Source organism: Bos grunniens, chromosome 6 (assembly GCF_055505025.1).
Source record: "Bos grunniens cultivar Pamir isolate PY7600 chromosome 6, Bosgru_T2T1.0, whole genome shotgun sequence".
Classification (NCBI taxonomy): Eukaryota; Metazoa; Chordata; class Mammalia; order Artiodactyla; family Bovidae; genus Bos; species Bos grunniens.
In genome coordinates, this window is record NC_141170.1 from 63261539 (window position 1) to 63275000 (window position 13462).

The window sequence follows — 13462 nt, forward strand, 5'->3', positions numbered from 1 at the left end:
AGGGGAAGAACTGTGGAGTTCAGTGACATGAGTGTTCTAAAAAAAAGGAACAGAAAAATTCAAACAGACGGGAATACAAATAAGCTTGCAGATTCAAAGAAACACAGATTTTAAATATGAATTGAGTGATTATAAACAACTGTGGAGCAGAGGGAGATAAGGCTGCAGATACAGCCAGATTTTTAAAAACTTATAGAGCAAGTAAACAATAGCTCACTTTTTTAAAGTAAAGATTTTTTTTTTAACTTGAGTGCGTTGTGATTTGGTTCACTCTGACTTTTGGATGAAGGATGGAATTTGGGAGATCATAGGTGGCAGCTGCGGAGAAGGCAATGGCATCCCACTCCAGTACTCTTGCCTGGAAAATCCCACGGATGGAGGAGCCTGGTAGGCTGCAGTCCATGGGGTCGCTAAGAGTCGGACACGACTGAGCGACTTCACTTTCAGTTTTCACTTTCATGCGTTGGAGAAGGAAATGGCAACCCACTCCAGTGTTCTTGCCTGGAGAATCCCAGGGACAGGGGAGCCTGACGGGCTGCGGTCTGTGGGGTCGCACAGAGTCGGACACGACTGAAGCGACTTAGCAGCAGCAGCAGCAGGTGGCAGCTGGGCTTCCCAGGTGGCGCTAGCAGTAAAGAATCTGCTTGCTGATGCTGGAGATGTAAGAGACCTGGGTTTGACCCCTGGGTCAGAAAGATTCCCTGGAGGAGGGCATGGCAACCCACTAGAGTATTCTTGCCTGGAGAATTCCATGGACAGAGGAGTTTGGCAGGCTACAGTCCATAGGGTTGCAAAGAGTGGGACATGAATGAAGCAACTTTGTGGAGAGGTGGCAATTACAAGGGCTGTTAGATCAGTTATAGGTTGATTGTAATCTCTCAACAGATGACTAGAGTTTTGGAAGAGGAACAGTGATGGGATTAGGCTTATATAAGGGAAGGTAAACTGACAGGCCTTACACATGAGAAGGTTAGGAATGTGATTAAAAGGGAAGAGTTAATATGAAAAAGAATGTATATATTTATATGTATAATGGAGTCACTTGGCTGTACACCTGAAATTAACACACCATTGTAAATCAACTACTCCAATAAAAGTTTTTTAAAAAATGAAAGTAAAAAAAAAGTTCTGTGCACCAAAATCTCACGTGACCATCACAACTGTCCTGCCGTTATTCATTTTATGATGAGCAAGATCTATTATTTAGCATGTCTTTGATTTAAAAAGTACATATACACAATGGAGTATTACTCAGCCATTAAAAAGAATACATTTGAATCAGTTCTAATGAGGTGGATGAAACTGGAGCCTATTATACAGAGTGAAGTAAGCCAGAAGGAAAAACATAAATACAGTATACTAACGCATATATATGGAATTTAGAAAGATGGTAACAATAACCCGGTGTACGAGACAGCAAAAGAGACACTGATGTATAGAACAGTCTTATGGACTCTGTGGGAGAGGGAGAGGGTGGGAAGATTTGGGAGAATGACAATGAAACATGTAAAATATCATGTAGGAAACGAGTTGCCAGTCCAGGTTCGATGCATGATGCTGGATGCTTGGGGCTGGTGCACTGGGACGGCCCAGAGGGATGGTATGGGGAGGGAGGAGGGAGGAGGGTTCGGGATGGGGAACACATGTATACCTGTGGCGGATTCATTTTGATATTTGGCAAAACTAATACAATTATGTAAAGTTTAAAAATAAAATAAAATTAGAGAAAAAAAAAGTGTTGTCATTGGATTATAAAGAATAAATAAACTGAATATATTTTCAATTCAAATTAGAACAGATTTTTGCCAAGCTATTTATGCTTTCATACATTTCATCATCTACTGTTTTTTTTCCCTTTACCCTCTACTCCTACCCCCGACCATTTTCTTTACTTTTAAGGTGTTTCTGGTAGAATGTTTGGAATATTTCTTTCTAGTTTCCATTTTCTGAAAGAAATGGGGAAACACACACACACACACACACACACAAACATATACTTCTGGACCCAGGGATGGAACCCTGGTTTCCTGCATTACAGGAGGATCCTTTATCATGTAAGCTACCAGGGAAACCCACATACAAACACATACAACTCTTAATAAGCTAAAAAGCACTTAAGAAAAGACAAGTCACACACATACCCATACATAGACATGCCACTAAAGAAACATCTTGAACAAAATGAAATATTTCGAATTGCATCTGTGAAGTTAGTAAATGGAAATGGTACTTTAGTAAGAGAAGAGAAATGCTTATAGAGTATAGGCAAATACTTCAGAGAAAATAATCACTTTTTTCATTAGATGAGGAATCGGAGAAGGCGATGGCACCCCACTCCAGTACTCTTGCCTGGAAAATCCCATGGACGGAGGAGCCTAGTAGGCTGCAGTCCATGGGGTTGCTAAGAGTCGGACACGACTGAGCGACTTCACTTTCACTTTTCACTTTCATGCATTGGAGAAGGAAATGGCAACCCACTCCAGTGTTCTTGCCTGGAGAATCCCAGGGATGGGGGGTGCCTTTTGGGCTGCCGTCTATGGGGTCGCACAGAGTCGGACACGACTGAAGCAACTTAGACTTAGCAGCAGATGAATATGTGTTCTGAAGTTCAAATGTTCCTTCTCAATCCAGTTAATGTTGTTAATAGTGGTTTGGAATCTCCAAAATAATCAAGGTCCTAAAATAATATGAGGGTTAGAAACTAAGAGTTATCTGGAACATGCTCTCATGAAAACTGTTGACATCTGACTGCCTGAGGATCTGTGTTGCCCAGGGTTCTCTGCGTTTCTCTTCCACACAGGATTCTTTTCTCTGACTTCTCACAAACTTACTTTCCACTGCCCTTTCAAAGCTTTTAAAAATAATAGATCCTTTTATTGTTAGGTTTCTCTTTGTTCTCCAGCAAAAGGAGTAAGATCACACTTCTCCCACCCATGTTCTTTTCATCATAATTTCCCACTAATTTTTTGGAAATGTCAGGACAGAAAAAAATGTCATGTTCTACCACTGAGTTTCTAAGTCTCTAGTCTCAGCTTCCTCTGCTGAAAAATAGGAAAGATAGTAATTCCCATTTATTTTTCTTCAAGGTTTGGTGAGAATCCACTGATATAGTGAATGTGCTTCATACATAGGAGAATAGTATGAATGTTAGTTATGGACAGAATTTTATTAACTCAGCTTTATGCAAAAAATGGATTGAAATAAAGTACATGTTGACTTCATCAAGTTAATTTCTACAATGATGTCATGGTTATTTCATTATTTATTTCATACATTCAGAATATACTAGAATGAAAATGCGAATGGATGTTGTGTTAGAGATCCCTGACTCCCTGTCAATGGTATCAAAATTTAAGATGAATGTCAATTTTCTAAATTCTTTGTTAAAGTAGATTCTTCAACCCAACTTGCAAAGATTTTTTAATTCAGTAATTCCAGATGGAGTCAAGGAAAATGCACTTTTAACAAGGCTTACGTGTAATTCTGCTGTTCTGTGCTAAGTCACTTCTGTCATGTCTGACTCTTGTGACCCTATGGACCATAGCCTGCCAGCCTCCTTTGTCCATGAATTTCTCTAGGCAAGAATATTGGTGTGGATTGCCAAGCCCTCCTCCAGGGGTATCTTCCCAAGCCAGGGACTGAACCTGTGTCTCTTAACGTCTCTTTCATCAGCAGGTGGGTTCTTTATCACGAGCACCACTCTGCTTTGACCAAATGCTACTGCGGTCTTTGTGTATGGGAGTTTCTGCCAGTGTTAGCCCAGATGTCCATGAATTTGGAACCAATGGACCAAGATTTGGAACTCTGCTTGGTCATTTTCTACCTGAATGACACAGCAAACTGCTGAAACTCTGTCTTTAAGCCTCTGTTTATATTAGTCTGCTAGGACTGTCATAACAAATTACTACAAACTGAGTTGGCTGAAGATAAGAAAGATGCATTTCCTCATAGATCTCAAGACTAAGTCTGAAATCAAAGTGTTGGCAGGACCATGTTCCCTCTGAAGATCTCTTGCCTCTTTAACTCCTGCAGGCTCTGGGCAATTCTTAACAGTACTTGGTTTGTAGCTCCATTGCTCCAATCTCTGCCTCCATCTTCACTTCATATTTACTTGTTTCTCTTTGTGTTATCTTCTCTTCTTTTACAAATCCAGTGATTGGATTTAAGGTTGACCTTAAGCCAGTATTGGAGAAGGAAATGGCAACCCACTCCAATACCCTTGCCTGGAAAATTCCACAGACAGAGGAGCCTGGTAGGCTACAGTCCATGGGGTCGCAAAGAGTTGGACACAACTGCACACTTTCACTTTCACTAAGCCAGTATGCATGTAGTAGTGCTATGCATGCATGCTCAGTCCTGTCCAACTATTTGTGACCCCATGAACTGTAGTCTGCCAGGCTCCTCTGTCCATGGAATTATTTAGGCAAGAATACTGGAGTGAGTTGGCATTTCCTTCTCTAGGGGATTTTCCTGACCAAGGGATCAAACCCATGCCTCCTGTATTTCCTGCATTAGCAGGCTGGTTCTTTGCCACTGTGCCACCTGGAAAGTCCCAAGCCAGTATGTATACATGTGTCCTAAGTCACTTCGTGACTCAGCTGTTAAAAGAATCTGCCTGCAATGCAGGAGACCTGGGTTTGATCCCTGGGTTGGGGAGATCCCCTGGAGAAGGGAAAGGCTACCCACTCCAGTATTCTGGCCTGGAAAATTCCATGAACTGTATGGTCCATGGGGTCACAAAGAGTCAGACACAACTGAAAGACTTTCATTTTCAAGTCACTTCGGTGGTGTCCAACTCTTTGCAACCTATAGACTGTGGCCTGCCAGGCTCCTCTGTCCATGGGATTATCCTGCCAAGAATACTGGAGTGGGTTACCATGCCCTTCTCCAGGGGATCTTCTGGGTCTCCTGTGTCTCCTGCATTGCAGGCAGATTCTTTAACGCTGAACCATCTGGGAAGCTCCAAGCCAGTATGACCTCATCTTAATTTAATTACAACTGCAGAGACTTTACATATTTCCTAAAATGGTTACATTCACAGGTTCTGGGTGGACATGAATACTGAGGTGACACTATTCAATCCACCATAGTGTCCTTGAATTAAAAAAATATGATACCATTTGGATGCATCTAGTTAGTACCTTTGGAGAAGGCAATGGCACCCCACTCCAGTACTCTTGCCTGGAAAATCCCATGGATGGAGGAGCTGGGAAGGCTGCAGTCCATGGGGTCGCTGAGGGTCGGACACGACTGAATGACTTCACTTTCACTTTTCACTTGCATGCATTGGAGAAGGAAATGGCAACCCACTCCAGTGTTCTTGCCTGGAGAATCCCAGGGACGGGGGACCCTGGTGGGCTGCCGTCTATGGGGTCACACAGAGTCAGACATGACTGAAGCGACTTAGCAGCAGCAGCAGCAGCAGCAGCAGCAAGTACCTTATAGTAGATGCTCATTAAGCAATAGTTTTTCTTCTCTTTTTGTATGTCTTAAACACTGAGTCTCAAACACAAGTCTGAAGACCAGGACTAACTACTTTAGATTTACTGTATAAACATTTGAAAAATACAAATTCTAGGCCAAGGCAAAAGGAGAAGAGGGTGGCCGAGGATGAGATGGTTACACAGTATCACTTACTCAATGGATATGAGTCTGAGCGAAGTCCAGGAGACAGTGAAGGACAGGGAAGCCTAGTGTGCTGCTAGGAGGTCGCCAAGAGTCAGACACGACTTAGCTACTGAACAACAACAGGCTGCTCACTCTAGATTCTTGTTATTCAATAGATCTGGGATGAAATACAAGCAGTATTTTTCAAAAGTTAACCAGATGATTCTGATCTGCCTTCAGGCTTTTAAATAACATTCTTTGACTAAGAATTTATCACTTTAGGAATAGAACTGGAACTCAAGGACACCTCATTTATAGGAAGTTAGCATAAAATTTAAAAATATATGCTTCTTACAGCATGCATTTATTTATGAATAATGATAAAATTAAACAAAGAAAGTATAGGTATTTTCAGAAGTCCAATTTTACCTTTCTGGTTTCAGTTTCAATTTTCAAGGTAAACTTTTCTTTTGTCTATTATAAACATCAATGGGATTAAATTATTAGCAGAAAATTACAATAAAGACTGAATATTTGAATCACATTCTCTCAAGCCATTATTCCTTTCTACACGTTCAGGCTGTTTTTCAGTTAAGTTTATGAATCCTTCCATTCATGTCTTCCCCATCCCTTCTAATGAGGTCATTTTAAAATTAATGTTGAATATCTCTTTTAGAGTTTGAGTAGTTTTCAATTTGTCTTTCTTTGGAAATTCCCCATTTGATTTCTGAATCTCACGCAAATTCTTTTCTTGCTCAAGAAGACTGAGCACAGTGGTTTCCTCACAGCTTCGTGGGGTGACTGCCAGCAGAAGTCTTCCATTTTATAGCCAGGGAAAATCATGGTGACAGTGAAATTACTGTGAATGAAATTTATTTTTCTGATTATAACACTCATCCACTCCTAGGGTACCCTGTCCTTTTGCCACCATCAGTTGTCACACTTACTTTGAAATAAATGTGAAAAGGTTATGTGAAAATAAGAAATTAGTCTCACATAATAATTCACATTTTTAAAATACTTAGAGCTTAGAAAAGAATATTCAGCTACCTCTTCTGTCACCTTGGTGTATTCGCTTTGGCAACTGGATCTGATGCATTACAACAGGATGTGGATATCTGCTCTTTCAGCAAGACAATACACATTTCATTCGAAGACTTGACTAGATTCTTTATGCTGAACTCGAGGAGATAAGCTAACTTTCCTGGAGTTGCCAAGGGCAACTTGATTGCACATGAAATTAGGAACTACTCTGAAAAAATAATGTCTAGACACATTCTTATATTTCATTTCGGGGAAATATTCACCTAATATCTGTTATCTCCTGCTGTCAAAACACTGCGGATGAAAGCTGTCTCTCCCTTGAATCACATATCTGAGCTCTATGAAAGACTGAGCATAATAGAAGTGATAATATTTCCATGTAGCAGGAAACTTCATTTCAGCATAGCATTGTCAAGTAGCCCTAATACATTTGACTTCTTCTGCTTACCCACTCCAGTGTTCTTGCCTAGAGAATCCCAGGGGCGGGGGAGCCTGGTGGGCTGCCATCTATGGGGTCGCACCAAGTCGGACACAACTGACGTGACTTAGCAGCAGCAGTAGCAGCTTACTTTTTTATGTTTGAAATTGTTGACATAAGTTCAGGTTGTGCCTCCGCTTGTTACCTCAGAAATGTCATTCCATGGAAGATTTCCTTCTCTGCTTTTGCCCTCCTATTTTTGTTATTTATTCAATTCCTCAGAATATAACTGCGTTTTTCTTCATAATAGATGTTAATTTATCTCACTTATTGTATCCTCATTATTTAGCTATGAAGAATCATAGTTGCGATGTGACTATTTGTGTATATGAGCATGACTCTGACATTGACTGGAAAAGTTAAAGAGAAAACAAGATGTCACTGATGGAGACTAGAAAGCCTCCCGGCAGGCTCTCTTGTCATAGCCGTATCTTGTCAGTTACTGCCTCTCAACTTTTGGCACAGGGATCCAGAGTCATTTACGCACAGGTTGAGTCAGAAACAAGAGATGACTCATTAAAATGTACTCATGAAAGATTGATGGGGAAACCACATATTGATGGAGTCATTTCTCTTGATAAATGGCTGACAAGAAGTCCCAGTACTTACAGTAGCTCTTCAGTGCAGACTCCAAATCCTTCTAATGGAAAATCTGTGCCAGAAATCAAGTTATACTCTCAAATTTGGTAGGTGAATCTGAATTAGAGCAAGGGAGCAGATCATGAGTAGGTGAGGACTCTACAGGCTCCACGTGGGTGTTCTTGCTGACCCTAGAATCAGAATTAGGAGAGGACTCTTCACATAGGCAGAGGTGGAAATGCATTAAGAATTGTCTTTTTTTTTTTTTTTTTTTGGTTCTATTTTGAAATTTTCTTTGGACTTCAGACAGACTATCCTTCTAGTATTAATAATTTATTTCTTGGATACCACAAGATATGTTATTGTTTAACTTTTATATATCATGATGGCTCAACTAGATTTTCAGATCCTGTCTTCCTATCTTGAGATTTAGAGACATTCTATTTCTTAAGACAGTGTCTGTAGACAGTTCTTCTGAGTGGCAAACTGTTGCTACCTTAATAAGTTTACCTTATTTCCAACTTTCCAAGCTCTAGTTTCACTTGATGATGGCCCTCTTTGTGTCTATTAAGTCTCATATGACTGTCACATATAGCTTTTTATACCTGATGTATGAGTGGTGAAACTTTAACTTATCTATGGGTTAAAGAAAGCAAAGCCTTGCTACTTAAAATCTTACATTGCCCAACACTTATGCACACAGACTACTTGTTACAATGAGGTGCAAACTGCATTTTAACCTTAATAGTGATGTAATTAATGAAACAGTTGTGGTGGAGAGCATAGCAACTCCGCTTTCAGTATCTGGGACAAAGGGCAGTGATGATGATGATGTTGGATAAAATTAGCATTACATGGTAAAAAAAAAATAATTGTACTCAAATAATATTCCCAAATATTTTCAGTGAGGTGTTGATTATTAGGTAGGTGATGAAAATTCTGAAGGAAAGAGGAAAAACTTTGGGAAAATTGATGTGGGAAATGTGATGGGGGAGGGGTGTAAGGAAATGCCACTTCCTTTAAATGCTGTTAAATCCAGAGTTTCACAGATAACTACTTGAAGGGATTCTCTGGATGAGGACAACTGACCAAGGGGCATAAGCCCTTTTTGGAGTTTTCCAGAATTGCTTCACCATTGTAGGATCCTTCTTTTTCCCCCCTCATGGCTTTTAGCAAAGCCAAAAGAATCTGGCAGTTCCAAACAAGTTTAACTAAATAGCACATGATAATATGAAAATATTAAATATTAAGATACTTAGGAACCCAAATGATTAAATTTATAACAACAGCTTTGCACTCCCAAACTTATTGGTTCTACCTTTTTACTTATGAGGGCTTCCCTGGTGGCTCAGATGGTAAAGTGTCAACCTGTAATGTGGGAGACCCACGTGCGATCCCTGGGTTGAGGAGATCCCCTGGAGGAGGGAACGGCACCCCACTCCAGTACTCTTGCCTGGAAAATCCCATGGACAGAGAAACCTGGTAGGCTACAGTCCATGGGGTTTCAAAGAGTCGGACATGGAACCTTTTACACATGGAACCTCAAGAACAGCCAGGTCATACTTCTGTCTCTTACTTTCTTGCTCTTAGCAATTGCTGTATTTAATTCCCAGGGCATAGAAAGACCATCTTAACTGTACTCTAAGAGTGTAGAAAAGAGAAGTTAACATATTATCTAATGTCTGTTCTCCCCCGTTAATTCTCTAGTATAAATGGCAATCACTTTTTGAAGTGATTATATGAAATCCTGCCCTTCAAGTCAATGCTTATTTTTATAGATATATATTAACTTAATATAGAGACTATAGATCTGTAGTTGTAGACTGATAGTCAATAACAGTTATGTGGGAAGAATTACATCTAAAGCTTTTCTTCATCAGGTGTCATTCAGGGGTTATGAAAACAGTGCTAGTCTACTACTACTACTACTAAGTCGCTTCAGTCGTGTCCGACTCTGTGCGACCCCATAGACAGAAGCCCACCAAGCTCTCCTGTCCCTGGGATTCTCCAGGCAAGAATACTGGAGTGGGTTGCCATTTCCTTCTCCATGCATGAAAGTGAAAAGTGAAAGTGAAGTTGCTCAGTTGTGTCCGACCCTCAGCGACCCCATGGACTGCAGCCTACCAGGCTCCTCCGTCCATGGGATTTTCCAGGCAAGAGTACTGGAGTGGGGTGCCATTGCCTTCTCCGAGTGCTAGTCTAGGAAACCAGAAACACTTCAAAATACAAAATTTGCTGACATACGGTTTAAGATACAATAAACATGATGTGCTGATTAAAATGTAATAAAGCCATTTAAAATGCCAAGCTGAAGGACTAAAAATTAAGTGAGACACAAAGAGGACAAAAAAGAGGAAATGGAAAACCAGAAGACATGAACTGAGGGTTGGTCCTTCATGAGCATTTGAGGTGATTGGTAGCAAGGGACTTTGGTTTGAATGACTGGTGGGACCAGCAAACAAGGATCCAGGGAGCAGACAATTTGGAAAGGACCAGATTGATTTTTCCTGTATTGCTGTTTCCATTACTATTCATTTCTGTTCAACATATTTAAAATGTGTTGACTAAGCTAAATGCCTGACAGAAGGAAATGAAGGACATAATGAAAGAAAAGAAGCATAAATGAAGATTTGTTTGTGTGCGGATCTATTTAGATGAAACAAATAGTATTTAAAGTACTTTTTGAGGACTTACTTATACTGTAAATTGTTTTCTTTTTGTAGTTGAGAATGTCATCTTAGTTTTCATTTAATAAAATCCTCATAAGATCCTCAAACTATCATTTAGTTTTTTTTCCCTAAAAAATAACATTTGAAGAACATGATTTATAACTTATTCAATTAATATATATTGCTTTAGGCACTTCAAAATATGAAACACTCAACCTTTGTAAGAAATCACTTAGGACTCAAATTTAAGCTCACAAAATATTTTCAAAGAGGGTGAAAGTAATAATGAATCACTTTTTGGCCATTCCAATAAAAAAATTCAGAGGTAGAACAAGAAATAAAAACACTGAAAATCACTGAATATTACTTGGCTCATTTCTGATTTTGCTTTTGACCCTCTATCTTTAAACTCTTTGCTCTTCAAAAGTGGAGCTTTTATCCCCCAGAACTTTTTCAAAGGGGATATAGCTAATGTACTGCCTCAAACAGTTTGTGGGATGAAGCAGAATATGAATTATTAAATAGATAACATCTAATGTTTATAGTCTGGAATAAAAACATTATGGATGGAAGGAGAAAACTCTTTCAGTTCTGTTTTGAATCCCTGAAATGAAATTTTCTCATCTGTGATTGCATTCTCCTCCTGACTTTTAAGAATCATAAGATTTCATCATAATGAAACCTTATGATTATCTGTTCTTAATAAGGGAGGATCAGAGTGAGTGTGTGAGGAAAACATTAACAATTGTTTTTGTATTTCCTTTATAGACTCAATTAAAATGTTACTTAAATTTTATTGGAACAGTAGTTTATACTTTTGCAGAATGAGCATTTTAAGCTGCATAAGTAGGTGCTGAGAAATAGATTGATTATTCTATGCACTCTTAAGCCAATAAACATGTTGAGACTTTTCACAATTAAAATAATTTAAGAGAAATGTCTGTTTGGGGCAAAGTTTTATCTAAAAGTTCACATAATAGAAAGAAAATCAACAGAAAATATCAAATTGCATTGTAATTATGTCACTTATTTTGGAAAGCCATATTTTTTAACATAAAGGATTAGCAGTATCTATATCTCTCTATGTCTATATCTACATGTATATCTTTATCTAGCTTTTTACTTTATATTTTCAGATTCTAGCTGTATTAGAGTGTCTGCTTTGCTGCTACTGCTAAGTTGATTCAGTCGTGTCTGACTCTGTGCGACTCCATAAGACTGCAGCCCACCAGGCTCCCCTGTCCCTGGGATTCTCAAGGCAAGAACACTGGAGTGGGTTGCCATTTCCTTCTCCAGTGCATGAAAGTGAAAAGTGAAAATTAAGTCACTTAGCCGTGTCCGGCTCTTAGCGGCCCCATGGACTGTAGCCCACCAGGCTCCTCCATCCATGGGATTTTCCAGGCAAGAGTACTGGAGTGGGGTGCCATTGCCTTCTCTGAGAGTGTCTGCTTTACTCACATATAAAGAGATTGTCTTCATTTTCACCTGGTTGTGTACAATTTGAGTTATAAGGCTTTAATTATGGGAGTAGTTTTTAACTTTCCTCACTTCTCTTTCCTCTGGGCTGCATGTTCAAGACTTTGTGGTTGAAGTTAGCACAAGAATTTCCAGCTTCAGTCTCTGAACACTTTAGGATGACCCATAATCCCAAGAACTGGATGTGTCTTGAGTGTCTTCATTCCCTGAAGAGACGTACTTAATCACTTTCAGAATTTTATTTTTACTCTGATTCATTAAAATATGTTTCTCCTGGTGAATGCTAAAGAAAGTGATGCTATTTTTTTTTGTTCGAGAAAAGGTCACTATGTTATTATTTATGGGCATATTTTATTATTTATGGGTATGTCCAGGGTAGGCTATTGGGAAACATATGGCAGGGCAAGGCCTCAGCATTTCCAAAGAGATAACAAACACATACATCAAAATACTGAGTCTGTAGAAGCCAATGAAATTTTAAATCAAAGAGAACATTCATCTATAGATTCTGATTACAATTATCTATTTGAATCACTTGTCATACACCTTCTCTTGTCTTCCCCTGGGTTGTTGAGGCTCCTGAGACAATTTCCTCAGTTATATTTCAGGTAGATCTTACCACTTTGAGTGACACTCAGAGGAGGTATTCCATTCATCAATCAGGGGTCTATCATTAAGCAAGAACTTTTCCTCAAGTAAGGCACTAGTAGAGCATGAAACTCTTTTGGTGAGTTTCACATATAAATTTCAGTTAAACTGTATTCATAGATAACAAGGCTTAGCCATTCAGGTTAGCCTTATTTCCATTAATACTTTTTTACTCAATCAAAAGTGAACTTGATTCAGTTTTATTGTGTTATATCAGTGTGGCTACCTGATATGAAGAGTTGATTTATTAGAAAAGACCCTGATGCTGGGAAAGGTTGAAGGCAGAAGGAGAAGGGGACCACAGAGGATGAGATGGTTGGATGGCATCCCTGACTTAATGAACATGAGTTTGAGCAAACTCCAGGAGATGGTGAAGGACAGGGAAGTCTGGTGTGCTTCAGTCCATGGGGTCGTGGAGAGTTGGACATGACTGAACAATGAACAACAATATAAGTGTGAAATCGGCTCATTTCATTTGAAGGCTTTCTCACAAATGTGAGTTGTATATCGACACATAAAGCTCTTATCCTTAGTTTCTTCTACTGAAAAGGATATTCTAAAATTTGTTTTAAAAAAGGACAATTTCCAATATACCTATAAAGAAAATAGTAAGGCAAATATTCATTTTTATCCATCATCCAGCTTCAACAATTATCAGCATTTTGACAGTCAGGTTTCATAGACCACTCCCCGACATTATCTTCTCTCTCTCTTTTTTTTTTTTTTAAAGCTAAAGCATTTTAAAGAAAACCTTGCATATTCTTTCCTCCCAGAGGTTCATCATCATGTGTATCTAATGGATAAGAACCTTTGAAAAAAGACCCATATTGCAGTATTGCCCAAAGTTAAAAGGAATTTTTAAAATTTTATTACTAATCATCCATTTGGACCTAATTATCTTAAAGATGTCCTTTAGAGCTCATTTGCTAGAATCAGGATCCAAATGTGGTCCACACATTGC